This window comes from Physeter macrocephalus, chromosome 12 (assembly GCF_002837175.3).
Source record: "Physeter macrocephalus isolate SW-GA chromosome 12, ASM283717v5, whole genome shotgun sequence".
NCBI lineage: Eukaryota > Metazoa > Chordata > Mammalia > Artiodactyla > Physeteridae > Physeter > Physeter macrocephalus.
In genome coordinates, this window is record NC_041225.1 from 36,118,746 (window position 1) to 36,140,453 (window position 21,708).

General features: G+C 51.8%; 1 long non-coding RNA gene across 1 annotated transcript in view; it reads right to left on the minus strand.

The window, feature by feature from the left end:
* The window catches only part of LOC114487382 (uncharacterized), a 65,049-nt gene that overhangs the window by 36,413 nt on the left and 6,928 nt on the right, over positions 1 to 21,708 (minus strand). Inside the window, exons 2-4 of the long non-coding RNA XR_003682435.2 lie at positions 12,787 to 12,962; positions 10,209 to 10,548; positions 9,089 to 9,231 (exon numbers count right to left, since the gene is read on the minus strand). This is a non-coding gene — a long non-coding RNA (uncharacterized lncRNA). The remainder of the gene's footprint in view (positions 1 to 9,088; positions 9,232 to 10,208; positions 10,549 to 12,786; positions 12,963 to 21,708) is intronic.

A 21,708-nucleotide genomic window follows, 5' to 3' on the forward strand; every position in this document is an offset into this window, starting at 1 on the left:
TGCTTATCTATTCCTCGGGAGGCAGAGCGAGTTTGACATTAATAATAATTGCTACTCCTTCTTGAGCCTGACAGTGCTCCAGGCAGGCGAGCCAGCTGCTTTTGCGATGCTGTCTTGGAGATGAGGTGGGTCCTTGGTGGCACCTGGTCCTTCAGCAGTGATGGAGCATCCATCCTAGGGGTCTCGGGGGAGCCAAAGTTGTAGTGGCCCTTCTGGCCCTTCTTTACGGGTATACAGAGGGGCAAGAAGTAGGGGGAGCAGTTGGGGGGAGGGTGTGAAGAGGTGTGAGTATTCCGGTGGGGGGTCAGTAGAGGGAATGTAATGGATCAGGACCCTATGAGGTCTTCCCAGAATAGAACCCCACCTGTCTCCTTTGCCTGCCTTTTGTCTGTAGAAAAACTTTAGTCAAAGAATAACTTTAATCAGAAAAGTGAGAAAATGCAGAAAGAAAGGAAAAGAGTCAAGCAAGACAAAATACTAATACTTTAGCCATTAAACAAAGTCAAGGACTTTTCGTTCCTCCTCAAGGGCTACAGATAATATTCTGAGCCATGTCCTTTGAGCTATTTTGCAGAGGCCGAAAGCCCCACCAGGTGGGAGAAGTTAACTGTCTGCTGCCCACAAGCAGGCAGACCCCAGACCAGCGGGAACCAGAAGGTTAATGCTGTTGACCCCTGATGACCTCACCACCAACCAATCAGAAGAATGTCCACGAGCTGATCACGCCCTGATCTTTGAACACTGTAAGACTCCTCACTACTCCCCTCTAGGGCAGGACACACAGTCTTGAGGGCATTACCCCACTGTGGCCCCCTTTGCCTGGCAAAGCAATAAAGCTATTTCTTTCTACTTCACCCAAAACTCTCACCGGGATTTAATCCAGCACCAATGTACAGAGGCCGAATTTCGGCAACAGGAAGACTGTAATTATCCAGAAAGTATTGAAGCTCTCTCTGTGATCCTGGGTGCTGGAGTCCCTGATTTCTGCTCTCCAAGCAGGGAGAAACTCTTCTTTCAGACCTCCAAGGTGCTTATAGGATGAGATATACCTGCTTGTCTTTCTGTGCCACTCAAGACCTTAGTCCTGAGTATCTGCTAAAAAATACTGTGAATAAGAAACTTCACCTCCCCCAGGTCAAGAAACTCTTGCATCAAAGTCCATCCCATATCCAGCAGAACCAAGAGATGTGAGACAAAAATGCAGGAGCTTCTTAGAACATACCTCTGGCTCAGCAATACCCTGCAATTTACAATTCCTGTAATTTACAATTCCTGCAATTTACAATTCCAAGCAGAAAAACTTTTCTGAATAAAACATCTGCATCCAGGTTCATGGCTCCCTTAGTTTTCTCCAAAAGCAATGGGAGGAGGGCCTTTATGTAACTAACAAGCCTCTCTGGAGATTTCTCTTTGGAAGGAAAGCATCATCTTTGGCCAGGGAAATTCACTTTACTACCCCTGAGAGGAGAAACGTGCTCACAGCTACTCACCAGGATTCCAGAATAAGTCTTAGGACCCAGAATAAGCCTGGTGGGGTGTATGTGTGTGTGGGGGGGTGAGGGGTGTGTGTGTGTGTGTTTGTGTGTGTGTGTGTCACATCCTCTGTGGATTTGGGCAGGAATAAGATATTTTAGAAACCGGAAATTCCTGCTGCCTGCTGCAATCACTATGTTTTAGCCCCATTCATGAATCACATATAAAAGACCATGTCCTGGCAAACGGAGCAAGTGTCCTCACCTCTCCAAACAGTCCTTCATCTAAGAACAGAAGGTATGGGGGAGGCACCAAGGAGAGGGGTTGCATTTTTTTCTCCCAGAGAACCTCTCCCAAAGCCCTCCCGACATCAACAAGCCTGCTTCCCAAAGTCATCCCATAGACTGAGCTCTATTTTCCCTCTCCATGAATCTGGGCAGGTCTGTGGCTATGGTGGGAGGGATGCTATGTGACTTCCAAGACCAGGTCATAAAGGTGATATGACCTCTGTCTGCTCAGCTCGTTTTGGGACACTTGCTCTTGAAAGGCAGCCACCATGCTGTGAGGAAGCCCAAGCAGCCACATGGAGAGGCCATGTGTCAGCGCTGTGGCCAATAGCCCTCGCTGGCTGTTCCAGCCAACAGCCAGCCTCAACTATGAGAAAAATGAGCGGTGAGCTTTCAGGTAATTCTAGTTTCTAGCTGTCAAGTCACCCCGACCTTCCAGTCTTCCCAGCAGGGGCCCCAGACAGCATGGAGCAGAAACAGTCCTTCCCACTGTGACCTTTCCAAATTCCTGACCCTGGGGGTCTGTGAACATAATACATGGGTGGTTGTCTGACAGCTTTGTTTGGGGTGGTTTGTAATGCGACATTAGCAACTGGGACACAGTGAAGGGGAAGGGAACACCAAATTTCCTGGGATTATAGAGTGTTACCATTTAGTAACCTCAGACAAGTCATTTAACCTCTATGGGACTCAGGCTCCTTTTGTAAATGGCAATAATGTTGATATCTATCTCACAGGGCCTTGTTCAGGGTTATATAAAATTTTGTGCAGAAAACATTTGACAAATATAAGGAAACACTATTCACATAGGAAGGATTATTATTTTTCCATTTCAGGAAGATCTGCAGTGATCCAATGGCAAATTCAGCAGAAATCCTGCATGATCCTAGGTGATGATGCTGGGTGGGGTCCTTGGGGCAGATGCCTCTCAACTTTAACTGTGACCTAAAAGGTAGTCATGAGAATCCAGAAATAAAGTGAAAATGTATATGAAATGCATTTCATTTTACAGTCCTACTAAATAGGGTTGCTCAGGGCATAAATTGTATAACACATTCACATTAAGGTTGAAAATAAAACATTTCTTAGGGAAGCTCTGGTGTCCTAACTCACATCCAGGCTTATACCTACCCCAGGTAGGAGACCAGAGGGAATCTTCACCAGGAAAGATGTGCAGGATCTGGGATTTAGGAAGTGGTCAATAAATGTAAACTACTACTTTTGGTGCAGTTTGAAATGGTCTTATTTCTGTGAAAAATATTTGTTTTGGAGGAAATGCCTCTCAGGATTTTTTTCTGGATAAATTGGCTCTCTCTCTGTCTCTGTCTCTCTCTTCCATCCTCCCCTCTCCCTGTACTCTCCCTCTTCTTCCCTCTCTCCTTTCCCATCCTCTCCCTCTGTAAGTTTCCACAATTTTGAGTTTTGAGCTGGCACAACCCTCTACTGTGACCTTTTCCCTCTTCAAACTCAGCACCTGTATGTGGAGTGTTTTCCCTGAGCGCAGCACTTTGACACACGCTGGTTCGTTGAATCCTGGTGACTCATGAGGTAGCGACCATTGCTCCCATTTTACAGATGAGAACAGTGAGGCTCAGGGAGATTCAGGATTTACCATCAGTGGTAGAACTAGGATTGAAGCCCAGGCCTCCGACTCCACTCTTCTTTCTGCTCCACTCCAAGTAGGTGGAGGGCGCTTATCCCTTGATCTACTTCTAAACCATATCCTAGAGGCTTGGGATGATGTCATTCTGTTTTAAATAACTTCATTTAATGCCTCCAAATGCAGTGGGGGAAGGTGTTTGCAAGTTGGTTTCATGAAGGCTAGACTCATTTGGATGAAGAACCAAGATACTTTATGTATGATGTTAACAGAATCGATTATCAGCAAACCTTGTTTTTTTTATAACAGGGACGATCTCTATACTTAGGCCAAATGGAGAGGCAAGAACTCAAAACTTGTGTCCCCTTTAACAGGTAAAACCTGCCCCTCAACAGGAAAGGGGAGTGGGTGCTAGAGAAGAGTTCTCGCCCAGCATGACTGATTCGGGCACCATGGAAACCCAGATGTTATCACATCTGTATGGTTTTTTTTTTTTGCTTCTTCCTGGAAATAACAGGAAGAGACATAACAAGCTCTTGAAATTCAAATTCCCAGTGACTCTGAAGTCATGAACATATTTAAAAACAGTGTGAGGCTGTGACATTTACAATCACTAAATTCATGTCAGAGAATAAATCCGGAATCACCTCCAGTCACTGAAGACAGAACAAGCAGGCGTCTCCGGCCCTGTGTTGGGGCCCAGCGGCTTCAGCAATGATTACGTTCCGGAAATCCTGGCTGGGGGTGACCACCCTCAGCAACGGAGCCTTTAGACACTTGCAGATGCACCAAAAATCGGGGGGGGGGGTGGAAAACAGAGACCCAGCAGCAGGGAGGAGAGAACAGGACAAACCAGAGGGACCCAGCCTTGCCGCTCGTCTACCTCTACCTGCGCGGCCTGCTGGGCTCTGCCTGCAGGCACAGGTGTGTGGGCTGCCTGCAGCAAAAGGGATGTCACATCCTGGGACAGGCGTGTGCCTTTCTCAGCCAGAAATTCATCGCCATTAAAGCCAAAAAAGGCTCGCGCCAATGATGTCGGGTGTGCTTGGCTGGTACTGCCACAGTGAGGCGATTCATCCAGGAGCTAAATATGCTCACCTCGGCAGGGCTGACAGGCAGGCATTTGAGAGACCTGTCACTGGCCACCCTCCATTCTGAAGAGACACCTGCCAGCTCTGCAGATGGGCGCCCTTCCTGCCAGCCACCCTGCCCAGCCTTGCCAAAAACCCTAAATGCCTTCCATTCTCCGGGGGAGCTCGCCCCAGGCTGCCGGCTGGAAAAGCTTCCTGTCATTTTCCTCTCCGACGTCATCCGTCTGAAGAGGATGAGGAAGGGGGAGCGTGGGCTGAAATAAACACCCACTCTGCAGATACCCGGAGAGCACCTTGGTTTGACTTTCTGAACCTACATCTGGCACACAGATGAGAATAAAGAAAAGGGTGAAACTTGAGGAGACTCATTCCTCCATTTTTCTAACAGGTTTCACGTCTAGAGGTTGAGGGGAGGACCCCCAGACATTCATCCTGCCCGGCCATCCCACCAAAAACAAGCAGCTGTTGAGCACAAGCGCCAGGAAAGAGACAAACCGATGAAATGCGCGCGGGATGATTTCCTGCTCTGCAGCCCAGATGGAAGCTTCCAGGAGCCCGCTGCTCTGGTCTACCCCTTGTGCCTCCCACGAGGTTAGACCACGTGCTCAGCAACCTTCTAGAATTCCTTACTTCATTTAAGGCTCCAAGGACCCCGCTAAGTCAATTACTGCCCTCATTTTACAAACGGGAGATCTGAGGCCCGGGGAGCCCGGGGTCACGCAGCAAATGAGTGTCTGTGAGGCTGTGGGCTGGACTCTGTCTGACCCTCAACCACTGACTGCTTCAGATCACAGGGCGAAGAAGACATGACACTGATTAACAGAGTGAAAGTCCCAAACAACTTCAGAACAAGGGCCAGACTGGGCACTCAGGTCGTTGCCTGGATGCGCCCCCCCCCCCAACCCTGGGCAGGGGCGGCATCCTGCCCTTGGGGCCACGTGGGCCACAGCTGCCCCTTCCGCAGCCCTCAGAGGTGTGGCCGTGGTGGTGACCTGCCTCCAGCCACCCTCGGTCAGACTGTCATCTCCACCGTGGCCTGGTCTCAGGGCCCTCACGGTCACTCTCCTACACACGTGCACACGCCGTGTCACAAGACGACATGCTTCCACGAATCGTGCAGCGTGGCCACAGCCCAGGAGGCGCCTCTGCCCCAGCTCCTCACCACCCGGGTGCTGGCCCCCTTGGCAAACTGTCCCGGGCCGTGAACACCAAGGCCATTTCCAGAACTCTCCCCACCGCCACAGACACAGTGCCAAACGTGTCACTCCCCTAAACACCCCCAACCTGCCAACCTAGGTAATGAAAACATGACATTTCTCCGCCAGAGGAGTCTCTTCCACGTTTGACTCATTTTGCTACTACCGACCCCGATATGATTCGTTCATAAAAGCCAGACCGAGCACCGCGCTGGGCGAGGCCCTGAGGGCAGCACACAAGCCGGGCCCTCAAGAGCCCGTCAAGGCGGAGGCGTGGCCCTGCAGCCACAGCAGCGCGCGCTGGCCTGGCCTTTGCGCCAGCGTTAATAAAGGCAGCAGAATAGAGAAAGTGCAGACTTTGCAGTCAGCCAGCTCCGGGTTCAAATCCCATTCTGCCAGGAACCAGTCCCAACTGTTACAACACAGGAGGTCGTGTTGCTTTGCGAGCTTTGTTTCTGGTGCATCACAGTGTTGAAGCGACGCGGGCAAACTTTCTCACAATTAAAGAGAAGGCCACGGCAACACGTGCAGGCCGGCAGATGAAAGCCGGCAATTTGCAGGAGTGCCTCTCTTTGCTGCAGAGTGGTTGGCTTAGAAGCTACTAGAACAGCTAAGCTTTCTAAGAGGGTGAAGCTGTGAGCAGAGCCAAATCCCTCTATTAAAACAGTGGATTAACGAAGAAGGCTACACCTGGAGTAGATGTTTTAATTTGGATAAAAAAGGGTCTCCAGAACCTAGTCTCGATGGAGGATGAACGTGCCCCAAGTTTAAGGCAGCAAAGAACAGGCTGTTTCTGTTGCTGGGTACAAATACCAGTGAAGTTCTAGCCAAATACTCTGCTGGTGCTTTGATTACTAATTCTTATGGTTTCTTCAGTTTTTCGGTCACTGTAGATTTTGAGTACTCTGCCTTTAAGCTTATTTCCCCATAAGGCTGATAATCTTTATTATGCAATTTTGAAGAACCCAAGGATTTTTAGAGCCACCTATGTGCTGTCATAGCAAAAACGCAGACATATGTGTGTATGTGTGTGTGTATGAGTATGTATTTGAGTGTATGTGTGTGTCCATGCCTAGCGTATAGCAGGTGATTTGTAAATGGAAGCTACTGTTATAAATTAACCTCCACTCTGCATCTGGTGTCCCGGTTGAGTCTTGGTGCTGGAAAGGACTCAGGCCAGCTGAGGCTGCGGGAAAGAGGCAGGCCTGCGGCCAGCCTCGTGCTGCACAAACAGGAAAGTCTGAGTCTGGGGTGAGCCTCCGTCCTGAGTGTGGGCGACCAGAGGGCCCTGGGTAACTGGCTCCTGCCTTCTTACCGAAGCTCCAGCCCCTGTCAGCCACCATTCCTGCTGCAGAAGTGTGACGGGATTTTACTCTAGGCCAGTGCTTCTCAAAGTGGGGTCCCCCCACGTGTAGCATCAGCAGTACCTGGCAACTTTTAGAAATGCACATCTCAGGGTTGACCTACCGGATCGAGGTTCTGAGGAGTGGGGCGGCCTTCTGGCTCTCACCAGGCCCTCCGGGGGACTCTGATGCACCTGAAGTTCGAGGACCGGTGATCTAAACAGAAGCTGAACACTTCCTGTGAAAGTCCCCGCGTTGGAGACACCAATTGTTCATTTATTCAGTCGTCTAGTTGCCCATTCAACAGATATTCATTGAATACCTACGATGAACTAGATACTGTTTTAGGTACTGGAATGGATAAAACAGACAAACGTCCTTGCTGCCTTGGATCGCTAGAAAGTCAAGGTTAGGCTCTCAAACTCAGGAACCAGCCTGCCCCGTCTGGATCTCAGTTTCTCCACCCCCTAGCTGTGTGACCTTCAATGCCCTGTGCCTCAAACTCTCCATCAGTGCAATGGAATAATAACGGCACCTGTGTCGTAGAGTGGTGGTGAGAGTTAAACGGGTACTTAAAACCCTGCCTAAAACATAGGAAGCACTTAAAGGGCTAAACATAACATCTATTCAAGTGTAATGATAGAGGGCAGGTTCATTTCAGAATAAAACGTGATGCCCGTCTTCTGTAAGACCGGGGAGACCTTTGGGATGACACACGGCAGAAGGCAGAATCCTGATACGGGTCGTTTAAAAAGATAACTCGATCAAAGCTCAGCATCCGCAGTCAGAAATGGATGGCGGATGCGGCCTGGGAGCTGCTCCCCACAAGGGCCTGAGACGTGGCGGTGGGGATCAAAGGGCAGGGGAGTGACGCCCCCGCCCTCTCAGTGAGAACGCACCCACCAAGCCCACCAGAGCCCGGGACGCAGCGAGAGCCCGGGCGGTGGGGATACCGGGAGCACCTCACAGAGCGCAGAGCCGTGCGGCAGAGCAGATGGGCAGGGCTGCCCCCTCCCTGTGGGCCAGGCCCAGCAGGCGGCCCCGCGTGGTGTCCGAAGCCCCGAGACGAGGGGGCGGAGAGGGTGAGGGTGCCCCCTACACGGTGCTCAGGGGGACAGCAGGGCTGGGAAGCCGCAGAGGAGGGGAGGCGACTCGGCGTGCCCTCCACTGAGGAGCCTGCTTCCCCCGATGTGCAGTCCAGCTGGCTGCCTGCCCCTGCGGCTCTTCTAGGCCGGGGAGGGTCTATCTGTCCCTCCAGCGCCTGACCTGCCGAGGCGCTCAGGACCATCCCTTGTTCTACGCATTAGGAACCCAGGAGCCTCCCAGGGAAGCGTGCCCAAGCGCCTAAAGACCAGTCCTCCGAGCACAGGGAAACCACCTGCCCTGGGTCACCCTGGAGGGCAGAGGTGGCAGGCGAGGAGAAGTCACTGGGAGACAGGTGTGCACTCCAGAAAAGGGAGGCGCCGCTCAGAATGAAGGCTTTGCAGCCCGGCCCCTGCACAGATGTTCCCCTGGGGCTGACCACGCTGTCTTTCAGAAAATCTGCTTGGAGAGAGAATGCTGGATGGCAAAGGCCCCTTCCAACCCTAGCCCGTGACTGATCAAAGCCTCGGGCAGAACGTCTTTAAGATATTTGCCCCCTTACCGCTGGGCAGAGGCAGCTCTGAGCCCACCTGCGCTCAGCACCCCCGGTTCCCGCAGCCCCCAAACGTGACGAGGTTGCGGGGGGCCTTGAGAGACATAATTATCGCATCACTTCACGAGGGAATGAGGAGCAACCAATACACTGCCCGGCTCTCCTGTTGAGTTTGAACATAAGACAGCAGGCTCAGATCAGGAGAAACCTGGCAGGTTTCACCCGGGGCCCGAAGCTAGTCTAAATACCGATTTTGAAAAAGAATGAAAGAAGGCAGAGGTGAAGGTGTATGTTTCCAGACTCGAAATAGGCAGTCTAAGAAATGAGCTCCTCCTGGTACCCAGCTCTGGGCCCAGGGCAGGAGGGATGCTGAGAGCCCTCCGACTGCTCTCTGAGGCCCTGGGATCCAGCTGTGGGTGGAGACTGACACATGGGACAGCCAGAAAGCAGCTGAGCACTGACCTTGAGCACGGCCAGAGACCTCGAGGCACAGCAGCCGCTCCCACGCGATGCCGTGTGCTGGAGGCCCAGGGACAGTCAGGCCCAGGCCCTGCTGCTGCTGCGGCTCCAGTTAGTGGGGGACAGAGAGCTGATAACCAGGGTCCCTGCAACAAAAACCGGTTGGACAAAGGTGAGGAGCAGGGCCCTAAACCCAGTCGGCAGAGGTGGGTGTCCCTAGACGCTCCCAGGAGGATGTAAAGCGTGACCTCAGTTCTGGAGAACAAGACAAAGAGGTGACTGCAGGCCGAGGGCAGTGCCCGAAAGGCACAGGACTGAGGGCGGCTCCAGCGATCGCTGGGGGCTTACTGGACGAGGGGACCCGACCTGAGCCTTGAAAGCTAGACAGGATTATCCCAGGCCCCCGAGCCTGTCATCATAAATGGAAGGAATTCCTCTCCAGCAAGTTGCCTACTTGAAAGCTAAGCCCAGCCCCTGCAGTTCCACACAGGGCAGTGGTTGAGGTCTCAGCTCAGGCCTGACTCCAGCATTGACTAGATCAAAAGAAGTATGAAATCCTGGCTTCATCACAAGTGGTGACAAATATAAAGAAAAGATGGAATTTTACAAAATAGAACCTGTAGCCTAGACATTTGAGATGTATTTCTTTATCTAAATTCACAGCTTAGAGATTTATTTCTTTATCTAAATTCACAGCTTAGAGATTTATTTCTTTACCTAAATTCACAGCAACCAGATACAATGACTAAGGGAGATTCCATTGTTTATTCTCCCATTTTAAGAAAGAGAAAACCATCTTAGACCCAAATCTTTGCTGCCCATCAATCCAGTTTTTTGAGCACGGATGACTAGCATTAAGGTTTGTAGCTGGGTGGCCATTAGCCTGGATGGATCCTGGTCAGCAAGTTACAGTTTGCCCCAAACATCACCTGCTCCAGGAAGCCTTCCTGACTTACCAAGCCTCAGGTCCTTTAGGGCTAACCATAAGGTCAGAGTCACAAACTTTAACCCTAAGTTTGCAAGCCTATTCATTGGGGCATCACTGGAGGGGGGGCCTGGGGCACAGATTTTCTTAGAGCGAAGCCCACCAAGTTCAATGCTCATGGCCCAGTGTGGGACTTACCGTCAACTGTCTATAAAATGAAGATGGGGCTTTCTTCACCCAGGGGTGAGTAGCTGAGCGGGGAGGTGGGAGCTCAGAGGGCATGCACATGGTACAGGGCAAGAACAATGGAACCCGAGTCAGAGAGGTCTGGGTTCAAGGTCTAACTTTTCCAGTTTACAACTTCTCCAAGGAGAACCGTCTCTACAGCGGCAAAGGTAGACAGACAGAAGGCGGGGTCGAGATCCACGGCAAGACAGGAGAGAATACATGAGAGCCAGATGGTGCAAGGGTAGTTTCTAGGCTCACGCAGTTTACGCTCCAAGAGGCTGAAGGAAATTGCCAGGGCTTTCAGAGCCACCTGAGGTAAGAAAAGAATGGAGAATAACTTCCAAAAGTGCGGCAGGCAAAAATTCAGAAACTGCAGCCCCGTTAGCTCGACATCAATTGCTGGCAGAAATCGATCAATGGGGATCAGGCAGACGGTGTGGGGGTTTGATCAGTGATACCAATGCTGCCCAGCTCACCTTAGAAATGTGTTATGGACAGAGTTTAGCTTGTTTGAGCAAAACCCTTGATAAAATCCTTTCTTTTTTCTAGCAAGACGAGGAAGGATGAGCCGCGTGCTGTAGTCTGAGGTGCCGTTCATGGTGGGGCTGTAAGGCTGTCTGTGGGAGAGCAGACAAGCCCTGCGTTGCTCCTGCAGGTCCCATGAGTGGGTTTTGTATGGAGGCAGATTTGCCTCCACTTTCAATCAGAGCTGTTCAACAGCGCAATGAGATTCTCTGAGAGTGAGCTCCCCATCACTAGAGGTATTCAACTAACATTCACAATAACACCGGCCAGCATTGCTCTAGAGGTATAGTGTTGGGACCTAAAGTGAGAAGACCCAAATGCAAGGATTTATTGGCCAGGCACCACCTGTGTGACCTTGGGAAATGCATTTTACCTCTCTAACTCTTGCCCGCCCTCTACATAAAGTGAGGATAATTCTTTATAGTGAGGTTACGAGTTACAGAGAGGTTGTAAGTCATAAATTAAACAAGAGGATGTCCATAAAAGCATTGTGTAAACTAAAAAAAATGCTCTACTAATGTGTGTTAGCATTTTAGGAGTTTGGAAAATAAAGGACTCTTGAGGCTGGTAGCATTTCGTGCAGACGGCAGGATTTGATGCTGGCACTCTGAAGCCTGGATAGAAGTAAAGTGCCGTGAGCATATCGCACCAGCTCTGGCACGCGGTGCACAGGTTATTGCTCAGACTCCTCGTTCAGTCGCGATGATTTTAAAGCATCCAGGCTGGGTTGGTCTACCAGCTTGCAAGTTGGCATATTTTTATTTTGGTTTTACTCCAAGTTTGAAACATGATGGACTGGGTACTCTCTAGGTCCACAGACTGTTGATGAAATTCCCCACCTAATTAAAGAAGTTGACAGATGGAAATGAGTTTCATGACATTATAGCCCTAGCTCACTGCTGGGCTTGGAGCAAGGTCGCCAGGCTGTTCACAGGGGCTCCGTGGGGAGAAAGACATTGCAGCTAGACAGGGTTGCTTTCCTCCTTTTCCCCTCAGAGGGGCTTCAGAGGCACAGTGGTTTGGGGGCTGCTTCTCAGCTGGGACTTCTGGCAGCTCGCCGCAGAGCTCTGCAGACAGCTCCTGCTGGAAAGCTTGTTTCTGGGGTCTGAGGAGCATGACTACATTTCATTCTCACTTGCCGTGTGTCTTCCACTTCCTTGTATGATTCCATCAGGGAGGATTTGTTGAGCAGCTACTCTACTCAGCAAACTTCCATCTCTCCTGTGACTGGGACCTGGGCCCAGCCCTGTCCCAACACAGGATCCTCTTGACCTAAAAGCCCCCAGAGCTGAGTCACCGAGCTGACCTTGCATTTATTACTGCCGGTTCCCTCGGGTTCTAGCACTTCAGCCATGGACCCCAGGAGGGTAGCAGACCTGGTGAATTTTCCAGTGACCCAGTCTAACCAGTGATGGAGCTGGGAAAACATGTCAGCAGAGGCTGCTCCGTTAACTCTAAGGGATCCCCACACTAAGAAGATGGTTGAATTGGGTGATTCCTCAGACCCTTTCCAGTGCCTTAAGTGATTACAAATTTGCAGCTGCACTGTAGTTAAATTTCCAAAATATTAGAACACCATATAGCAAAAAAGAGTTAGCTTTTGGGCTCTGTCACTTATCGACCTGAACGTCTTTGGGGAAGCACTCAGTCTCTCTGAGATTCCATTTTCCATCTATAAATAAGGATGAAAATCTCCACCTCCCAGAGGAATTTAAGTTCTTATGTCAAGTGCCTAAAAGCTTGACTGGCACATAGTAGCGGCTCAATAAATGTCTGTTAGTCCCTTTCCCCTTTGTCTCTGACAAGAGCTTCTCTTTTCCTTCACGGCAGTAAGGACTCACCTGCCAGAAGGCCTGACAGGTCATGTACTGGGAAAGAGGGTGTGCTCCCAGGACTTCAGTGAGAGGCTGGTCCCCATATAATCCACTTCGGTGGGAGGTTCCCAAGACCAGGACCCTGGCAACTGAGGACGCCTCCCTCCCTCCCCACACAGTCCCATTTCCCCAGGGACCCGGTGCCATACCCCACGGCTTCCAGGGGAGGTGGACCCCCTTTTCCGAATCTGGGAGCAGGTGACGTGCCAGGGCTCTGGAAAGCAGATTTACGCGCCTCAAGCCGGGCCGTGCTCCGGATGCTGGGCTTTACGGCACAGTATTCGCAAGGCTCTGCATTTCTAGACGTAGTGAATCTTCCTTCTTCCTGCAGAAGTAATTGCCATGCATGCATAAAACTGTTGAAAAAGTTTCAGCCTGTTTCTCTGTTCCCTTTCCACCGTGTAAACATTCCTACAGATTCCGGCTTGGTGGCCCAGATGGTCTAGGAGGAGAAATCGACAACTCATCGCCGGGCGTTTCTTGGTGCCACGGCACACAGGAGGTTTATGTTTCACAAGGGAAAGGTAAGTGTCTCGAACGAGGCAGAACCCAGGGTAATAAAAGCTGCTTTTTTTTTTTTTTTTTGCGGTATGCGGGCCTCTCACCGTTGTGGCCTCTCCCGTTGCGGAGCACAGGCTCCGGACGCGCAGGCTCATTGGCCATGGCTCACGGGCCCAGCCGCTCCGCGGCACGCGGGATCCTCCCGGACCGGAGCGCGAACACGGTTCCCCTGCATCGGCAGGCGGACGCGCAACCACTGCGCCACCAGGGAAGCCCAAAAGCTCCTTTTATTTCATAGTTTCTTTCACAGTGGTGGGTTTTATTCTGAATCTCATTAGACGCTTAACAAGCATAAAAAGCAACGGTTTCCGGCCCCAAATCTGTTGCCTTCTGAGTTCTTTTTGTTTCCTTGAGCTGAGCCAGCTGAGCTAAGAGAAGGCTGTTCTCTGTGGGAGGGCAGCGATGCTGAGAAAGATGGCACTGTTTGCGCAGTAACCAGAACAATACTTGTGCGCGGGCCTGCACCCCGCTTCCCAGACCTCTTCCTGCAGTAGGTGGGGGGATGGGGCCTCTCCGACCGGGCAGGGGGACAGGTCACCGGGCACAGGTGTGTGGTTGTCTGTGTGTGAAGCTAACCTGGCCTGTGGAATGGAGTTCAAGTCCACTGACTGCTGTGGCTGTCTTTCTTCGCACAGTATCAGCACTGTGCACAGACTCTACAGAACATAATTTATAACGAGCTTTGTGTCTTGAATCCAGCCACTTATGTCACCCTCAATAAGGTTCTTATTCAGTGTCTCTTAACCTTTCTGGATTTCTGAGAATCCAGAGAAAGCCATGGGCATCCTCCCCCCATATCTCTCTGTCTCTCTGTCTCTGTCTCTGTCTCTGTCTCTGTCTCTCTCTCTCTCTCTCTCTCTCTCACACAGTGCACAATTTTCCATGCAACTTCAGGGATTTCTTGGATCCCCCTGAAGCCCAGCCATGCAACCCCAGGGATGAGCAGATCTCCAAGTTAACACCTTTGTTCTAATGTGTGCCCATCCCAGGAAATCACTTCCTAAGGCACCGCTCCTCCTGGAGTGTAAGCTGTCTGAGGCCAAAGTCACATCATGTTCAGCTCCGTATTTCCCACAGCCATTAACCCAGGACCAGGTGATAATAAGAGATCAATTCCAAGTCCAAATCACCATGGCCTCAAGACCCAACAGGTGACTTTGCTTAATCTATTAACTGAAGAAAGATTCTACCCACTACGTAGAGTGTAGAATTATAATACACCTTAGGCAGAAGCCTCATCCTTGACCTTCTAAACCAGACAAACAACCCCACACAGCTCCAGGAGCCCCCCAGCTCCGGGCGCCTGTTCTCAGCATCTTCATAGCACAACCCCGTGACCTACCTCTGCTTCCTGGACCACTTCATCACCACCCAGAATTCCCCTCCCACGGTCTGACGATACTAAGCACCATGAAACATAGCTGTCCTTTCTTCCCACCAGAAGCGAAATATCTAAATATTTCATAGAGCGCTGCATCGAAAGCCCATTTTTGCTCCTTGAGATAAGACCTGGTCTGCAAGTGTCACCTGAGGATTGGAGGAGGGGAGGTCAGAGGAACTTGATGGAATGCGGGATGGGTCTGGAGGGACAACAGCCAGGTCCCATTCGTACCTCTGCTGCTCACATGCAGGGCGCCCCTGGGATGTCACTTAACCTGTCTTCACCTGTTCCCTCACCTGTAAAATGAGGATAACCGTATCTACCTCGCACCGCTGTTCTGAGAAGCCAAGGCCGGGGATGTGCCGCGTAAGCTCTGAGGAAGAAGAATGGGGACGATCCCATTCCTGGTGCACAGCCCCCCACTCCGCACCCCCGGCGGCGGGAAGCCGGGAGCCTGTCAGGACCTTGCCGCCCCCGCCCTGCAAGGCCGTCCCGTGAGCTGAGAGCCTGAGCAACGGCACTGATCCTGGTAACCTCCATCCCCTGGGACAGGCCGGCAGCAGGCCGCCTCTGGGACCACGAGTCCTGAACTTCTGCAGCAATTGCCCTTTTCTAGCAAACTCTCTGGGCCCCAGAGCTCACGGTTAAGAGGCAGCGAGGAGCTAATAAGCCCGGGCCCCAGAAGAGCAGGGCTGCGGGATCCCGTCGCCATGGCAACTCCTGCAGGTGCTCCTGAAGGAATGACAAGGCCAAGGGAGTGGGGTTGCTTCTCTGTCCCTTTCAGCAAGTCTAAAAGTGAGAGAGGTCACGGGGTGAGAGAGGCCACCTAATGCCAGCAACAGGCACACACGAATGCTCCTGCCTGGGGTGACCCACCTAGTAGCTGCTCCCCGGTCTGTCCTTCCGTCTGCACTGCCACTCAGCGAACATCCCAGCTGGAAGAAATTGTGTCTCTGCTGCACAGACCTCCCGGTCCCCCTCTCGAGGCGCCCAGATACCTGTGCCCGGTCGCCTCTAGAGACCTGAACAAGGGCGGCTGCCAAGCCCCAGGCCCCCAGTGCCTCTTCTGCTTCTGCTGGCAACAGAGCCCGCTCCCTGCAGCGCTGACCCACCGGAGCCTGTCCCCGGGATCTACCTGTCGGTGGGAGGGGCAGGGAAGGCTCCCTTTCCTCTTGGGTGGCCCAGACATGAAGCCCATGAACGCTGCCACGTGGAGAAGGCCCATCTGTGGGACCTGGAAGCGAAACCGGCAGGCAGAGGACTCAGCGACTGTTGCTAAGAAGTGAGGGACTCGTGCACCTCAGACTTGTCAGCACGAAGGGAGATGATGCGTTGTCCCAGGGAAGATGGTATCGGCAGGATGAGCAAAGATGCCTAAGCCCCACCCCACCCCCGGGATTTACTCGAATAAACCAGGAATTACAAAGCAGGAGATCCTCCCCCAGGACTCAAACCAGGGAAGAGCACGGTCCACCTGTCTGCTAAGGATGCTTAAACTGGGGCAGAGGGGACATGGGGAGTTGTTTAATGGGTGTAGAATTTCAGTTCTGCGAGATAGAAAAGGTCTGGAGATTAGTTGCACAACAACGTGAATATACTTAACACTACTGAACTGTACTCGTAGAAACTGTTAAGATGGTAAATTTTATGGTATGTTTTTTACCACAATTAAAACACACACACACACACACACACACACACACACCCACACACTGCTTGGGACATGGAATAGAGGTTTGAGCCTCAGAGACCACAACGTTCAGATCTCAGATCTCCCACCTCCTGACTATGTGATTTGCAGATACTGTTTAACCTGTGAGCCTCACTGTGCTCTATAAAGTGCATTAAAAATAATAATATCCAGCAATGAGGTTACTGTGACGATACACCTATAAAGGATGTTGCAAGTTACATAAAAAATAGCCACTAATCCAAACAGGACATAAAGGCTTTGATTATATCGCTAAGGAGCTTCTCTTGTAGACCACGGAGAGCCACTGGAGGGCTTTCAGCTGGGGGAGGACAAGATCAGATAAGTTTAGGAAGATAGTTCTGGTGCTTGTAGGGAGGGGCCCTGGAGTAGAGAGACTGCAGGTAAGGAGACCAGGCAGAACAGGGTGGGGACCAGGTGAGGATGGGGTCTCTGTGTCTGCTGCAGTAGAAAGGCAGCTTCAACAACATTCAGGGACTTGGCCCAACACGTTGTGGGTGAAGGTGATGAGGGAGAGGATGGGCTCAGTGATGTTCAAGTGAGCGCCATTGCAGGGGTCCCCCACAAACCGGAAACGCCCGGGCAGCCCGTGGACCGCAGCAGCTGCCCACGGCTGGGAGGAGGTATCGCAGCTCACAAAAGATGGAACTTTTAAACAGCTAACAGTGCCACCCCGGGGACAAGCTGCTCTGTGAGACAACCTTCAGGCAGAAGCTGGAGGACCTGCCAGACGCACTGGAGCAGGGAGTCCCGACAGGGCGGGTGGGAAGCGAGACCAGGCGACCTACCTCCAAGGGTCCCTCCAGTCCACGTCTCTGATTTCCTGCTCCCTCACAAAGGGGCCAGTCTCTTCCCACCTGCTATCCAGAGAGAGTTTGAAAGATAAAGGGTGGCACACGGATGGAGCTCTGACCGAAGTTAAGTGTGGGAAAGCTGGGCTTTCTCCCAACTGTGCGGGGTTACCTGGAATTAGAAGGTCTTTTTTTTTTCTTTTCTAAATGGGAACATCCCTTCTCTAGGGCAGGATGATAAAAACTTTTGCTTTAATAGGAAGTTAACATGAAAACATTCAGAGAATTTCTCTTTTGCCTAACAGAGCCTGGATACATTTTGGATCATCTCTTTACACGAGGAGACATTTGGTTCCTGACCCTCTGGCCGTGGTCGACCCCTTTTATCAAAGTGCATGGCTGTTGAGACTATCAGCCGGGCACAGAAAGCCAGAATTCTCAAGAAGTACGGTGTCGTGCAAAAGTTGAGCTTTGGAATCAGGTTGATGTGAGTTCGAATCCTGACCCTCCCTCGTACGGAGACCTTAGGCAAGTCATTTCACCCCTCCGAGTTGGTTTTCTCATATATAAACGGAGAATAATATCACTTTCCTCACTGGAGTGGTTTGTGGATAACTGTTAATGCATCTAAGAGAAATTGCACACATATAAGTGCTCAATAAATAGTACCTTCTATTATTTTTATTGCCAGTACTAGTGAAGAGCAAAACGTCTTCTTCCATTTAAAACAAAGGAGTTGTTAGAAATGGGCTACAAACCAGGGGATGGGGGGGGATAAATTGTGACACTGGGATTGACATATACACACGACTGTACATATAATAGATAACTAATAAGAACCTGCTGTATAGCACAGGGAACTCTACTCAATACTCTGTAACTCTACTCAATACTCTGTAATGGCCTGTAGGGGAAAAGAATCAAAAAAAAAAAAAAAAAAGAGTGCCTATCTGTATAACTGAGTCACTTTGCTGTACACCTGAAACTAACACCACATTGTAAATCAACTGGACTCCAATAAAATTGTTTTCAAAAAATGGGCTACAAGCAAATGGAGCAAATGACAGGAGGAGGCCTTCTCCCATCTCCTGGGAAGAAGTAAGCTGTAAATAGGACTAACTTGGACACAGGGAGCTGAAGGACGGAGGCACGGCACGGAGGACACTGAGACGTAGCTGGTGGTGTAGACGTGAACTTCAAGGACCCAGATAAGAAAGTCAGTCTCTTTCCTAAGAGAGAAACGGGCAGGGTTTGGGTGGCACTTCTTTCCCAGGAACAGGGTGGCTTTGGCTCCCGAGCCTGGGCCACTCAGCCTCTGGCCTGCAGCTCTGCCACAGGACGGGCAACTTGAAGGGGCAGGAGCCGAGGCCGCCACCCTCAGGCAGTCGAACGCCTATTTAAATCCTCAGCCTAACTCAGCTGCAGTGGGGAGCGCTGGCTACTCGAGTGCCAGAGAGAGCACCAGAGGCTACTCCCCGGCCGCACCTGTGCAGACGCACCCGGCCAGAGACGGACCTTCTGCACGGCTTTCACAGGCTCCAGCCGGGCGCCTCATCCTGACCCCCCTCCCAGCCCCCAGGCCCCGGAGGAAGAGCTCCCCAATGAATCTGAGCCTCACAGCAGCGGAGAGGTGTAGACAGGAAACAGATACAGAGAAAGCCAAGGAGTGACGCTGCCAGGGTCATAAATTAGCCAAGGTAGGCTCTCAAACCCAGATCCCTGACCCCATCCGGCGCGTTCTCATAAACCTCGCTGCCTCGGCAACAAGCAGGCTGCTGGCCCAGACAACACAGTTCCGTTAGCCAGGCTGAGGGGCCCCTGTCGGAGAGTGAAACCCGCCTCCCGGGCTTGGTTAGCTATGCATCAGGATCCCCCCACCCCCAGAGCCCCTCCAGGGCTGGGGAATCTCACACCCTTCAGCTTCTCTCACCCCCTGACCTTTGTCCAGGGCTTTGGTTTCTGAAACCCGCTTCTTGAGCCTGAGGCACCCGTCCAGAACTCCGACAACCACTGGGCACGAGACCCCACCTCCAGGGATTTACCTCCAGCATCAGAATCCGAGCGGTTCTTCATTTCACTCCTCACAGTTTGATGCGCCTCATTCCCCAGCTCTCAGCTGGGAGCTGTTGTTCTCCAAGTTTGCAGCGTGAGTCTCCGAGTCAGGACTCTGCATTCATCAGAACAATAGGAAACCAAGCCCCGCTTCTCACGGTTCCCTCTGGCGGTGAAGAGAAAATCCCAAGGACGGATCCTCAAACAGGAAGCCTCCTCTTCTTCCTCTTACGCCCGTGAGTGCCCAGTACTCTATTTTCCTATTCTCCCGTTTTCAAAGCCATCTTCTGTTTATGAGTTTGGAGTTATTAAGAAGAGATACTGGGCTTCCCTGGTGGCACAGTGGTTAAGAATCCACCTGCCAGTGCAGGGGGCACGGGTTCGAGCCCTGGTCCGGGAAGATCCCACATGCCGCGGAGCAACTAAGCCCGTGCACCACAACTACTGAGCCTGCACTCCAGAGCCCGCGAGCCACAACTACTGAGCCCACGAGCCACAACTACTGAAGCCCCCGCGCCTAGAGCCTGTGCTCTGCAATGAGAGAAGCCACCGCCATGAGAAGCCCACGCACCGCAACGAAGAGCAGCCCCCGCTCGCCGCAAATGGAGAAAGCCCGCGTGCAGCAACCAAGACCCAATGCAGCCAAAAATAAACTAAATTAAAAAAAAAGACCCAATGCAGTCATAAATAAATAAATAAATTTATATAAAAACAGAAGATACTAAATCCCCAGCTGTAGGAGATAAATGAGAGGAGAGAGCAGCTGCGTGTACAGTGAACTGGAGAAAAAGGCAGCCTCTCTCCAAAGAATAGGGCAAAACTGCGTTTGAATGCTCTCCTGCTACATTGATGGTAATGAGTTTTCTTTCCAAAAAGATAAGACCCAGGGGCTTCCCTGGTGGCGCAGTGGTTGAGAGTCCGCCTGCCGATAACAGACACAGGGACCCACCTCAACTCCAGGCCTAAATTTAGCTGCAGGCTAAATAAGTGATGGGCCTTTTCACTTCTCTTCTAAATTGCTCCCTTCCTTTTGAAGTGGGTTCCTGCTCAGCTGCAGGTGAGGGCTGGGGGAGAAGCAGGAAGAGAACCGGCCTTGACAGGTCACACCCAGCCGGAGAACGCCAGCCTCGTCCTTGACCAGCCAAGCCTCCTGGAGCGGGACTGGACTGGCATGGAGAAAGGGGCCAGAGACATGGCCAAGACGGGTGAGAACCCGAAGACATACATCCTGATCCCTCAACTGGCTGTGATGTAACATCACGTGGGCCTCACCCCTAGATGTTCTAATTTAATTGGTCAGGGTTGGGCTGGGCACCCGGCATCAGCCTGGTGTAAATTCTCCTCGCGTGATTCTAAGGTGCAGCCCTGATTGTTAACCACTGGGCCCGAAGACCTTCAACGTAGGTGTTAACACTTTACACGTCCTCGTTGTAGATAAGCTGCGCGAGGCCATGATAACTGTCTACAGAGAATGTTGATAAATGGTGGTCAAACCTAGTGCACCTTCTGGGAAATCTGGAACACTAGGGAAGGTTTGAACAAAGGCCCCGGGGTCTTCTGGGACAAGCAGAGGAGTCTGTACGTCTCAGGATTAGGGCTCTTGAGCAGAGAGATGAAGGGCGCCCCACCTTCCAGAAGGCTGGGACGTCAGTGGGCGGGTGAAAGACTCAAAGGGCATTTCAGAGCCCCCTGTGCCACAATATCATCGGTTCATGTATGGAACGGAGGGATGGGAAACACAGCCTAGTGTCCTTGACACGCCCCCCAGGAAACTCGCCCAGGTCCCTCCGCAGAGCACCTGAAGAGCTGTGAGGACTGGAGCTAACACAGCTCATACGGCATCACGGCCAAGGGCCAGGCTCTGAGCCACATGACCTACGATTGCATCGTGGTTCCATTACTTGCTGGCTTTGTGTCCTTGGACAAATTACTTACCCTCTCTGTACCTCATTTCCCCCTGTAAGGTTGTAATGAGGATGAAATGAGTGAGTGCACTTAATGCTTGGGGTATACGTTCGGGAGAGAATTTCTGCAGTCGAAGCAGGGGCCCAGGACCGTTGTCAGAGAGAGGAGGCCCTTGGTGGAGCGGGGCTCCAGCAGGGCACAGGGTACACTGGGCGGCTGCGGTACAATGGCATTATCTTGTTGAACTGCAAATACCTGGAAAAGCATGATTAGCCCGACTCATGCATGAGAAAATGAGGCTGAGACAGGGGACGTGCTTTGCCCGAAGGCCTCACGGTCTTCACACCTAGGCCTTCTGACGCCAAAGGCTCGCTCCCTAGCCTGCTCACCCTGGCGTCCACTTTCCAGGCAAGCAAGGCTTCGAAATCTGAGCGTGAGTGAGGGCCAGAGCAGCCCTCTCTTACTCTTTGTTTTCAAAGAGAAAGGTCTGGGGCAAATTTTTTGCGATAAGAAAGACAAGGGCTTCCCCGGTGGCGCAGTGGTTGAGAGTCCGCCTGCCGATGCAGGGGACGCGGGTTCGTGCCCCGGTCCGGGAAGATCCCACATGCCGCGGAGCGGCTGGGCCCGTGAGCCATGGCCGCTGAGCCTGCGCGTCCGGAGCCTGTGCTCC